Consider the following 1,652-nt stretch of genomic DNA (forward strand, 5'->3'; position numbering starts at 1 on the left):
AGCTTCTCGATAAGGCTCTGCCAAACAAAGATTGGCTTCTTTAGTGAATTTTACACATGGAGGTTGGGAATCGCCCTGCTTGCCCACCACTGTCGCTATATTATCCTCAGATAGAGATCCTGCAAGTGCAAAGGCTTTCGATTTCTCTGGGCCAATGACTTTATCTCTAAAGGAGATCTTTGTAGACTTTGAAAAACCCTCCCGTGAAAAACCCTCCTTGGCACCGAATGCACCCCCACCCACACTCTCCCTCTTATCTCTTCCGACGGTATGGCCGCCATCCTCACTGTGTTTCGCACTCAAACACTCGTTCCCGCTCTCTCCTTCTCTCATTCTCTCTGAGTACGGAGTACGTACTCTTTCTCTGCTAGGGTTTTTTTTTTTAAATAAAAGAGTACTATGTTATATGTCCATTAACAGTTTGTTTAATGTAAATAATGTCTACCTAAAATAAATAAATAAAGAAAAAAAAAAACAAAAACTTTATCACTTACAGCATAAAACACACAACTTGTATTTTAGAGTGTTCCGGGTGTGGAACCTTTGAAGCTTCTTCCTCAGTTTCAGAATTACAAGCTCCTATCTTTCTAAAATAATGGCTTCACTTTCTCTCAACATGGTTTCAGTTCCACCAAGAACAATAACAATCTCATGCACAAGAACAAGGGTCCCTTCACTTCCTTTCTCATTCACTAGTAGGTTGACTCACCACATCACTTTCTGGTTTTCTTGGTTGTTGAAAGAGTACAACATTGGGTTTTGCAAAGTACTATTTTTAGTGTTCTTATGTAACATGTACTAATTTGTTTAGGTTTAGTTTTGCATGAATCAAATGACACCCAATTTTGTTATTTTTATGCTTTTGTTATTTTTATGCTTTTTTGGTGCTTGTGGCTTCATGGGGACTAATGGTTTTGGTGTTTTTGTGTGAAAATTGATTTCAGGGAGTAGATTAACTATTAGAGCAACAGAAACCGATACAAATAATGGTAATTTGTGCTTTCTTGAGTTACCATTTTGATGTTCCTTTTTCAATTGGTCATGTTTTCAATTTTTTTCAGAAATTTTGGTCTTGGAAATTCACTAACGCTGAAGTTGATGCACTAACCTTTTCTATTGGGGGGGGGGGTTTCCTTTTTCAATTGGTCATGTTTTCAATTTTTTTCAGAAATTTTGGTCTTGGAAATTCACTAACGCTGAAGTTGATGCACTAACCTTTTCTATTGCCAATCTAATATGCACAGTCTCTTCCGGTTGCTTTCGGTACTGAAACTGCACAATGAATTTGTGTTGGTGCTATTGACATTACACAATTATTTGTTGCTGGTATATTTTTTATCCCTCCAATACTTAGATATTTGATCTGCATTCGAAGGTTCTTTTTCGTTTTAATGTACATTGCACTCTATCTGGAAATTATTCATCATACTAAACCATTATTGTGTATCTTTATTATTTGTGGGTTGTAACCTTGACATTTTTGGTACACTCACAAATCAATGCATATAAGAATTGGATTTATTAGTGTATCAGAATTGTCAAAAGTTAAACTGCCATTTATATGGAATTGACGGTCTAGAAGGTGGCATATGATTTATAAGGAAAAAAGGTAAATATCTAAAATGTAAAATCCCGCCTCTCTCACTATCCCA

At 36.2% G+C, this 1,652-nt stretch overlaps 1 long non-coding RNA gene across 3 annotated transcripts in view; it reads left to right on the top strand.

Moving 5' to 3' along the window:
* Nucleotides 1–474: 474 nt before the first annotated feature.
* LOC127743234 (uncharacterized) overlaps nt 475–1,652 on the top strand; it is a 4,591-nt gene continuing 3,413 nt past the window's right edge. Inside the window, exons 1-3 of one of the 3 annotated variants that reach the window (XR_008004614.1) lie at nt 475–699; nt 945–989; nt 1,245–1,326. This is a non-coding gene — a long non-coding RNA (uncharacterized LOC127743234). Of the gene's footprint in view, nt 700–944; nt 990–1,168; nt 1,327–1,652 lie in introns of all 3 variants that reach the window. The other 2 variants (XR_008004615.1, XR_008004613.1) reach the window with 2 other exon arrangements.

The sequence above is a fragment of the Arachis duranensis genome, chromosome 10, assembly GCF_000817695.3.
Source record: "Arachis duranensis cultivar V14167 chromosome 10, aradu.V14167.gnm2.J7QH, whole genome shotgun sequence".
Taxonomy (NCBI): domain Eukaryota; kingdom Viridiplantae; phylum Streptophyta; class Magnoliopsida; order Fabales; family Fabaceae; genus Arachis; species Arachis duranensis.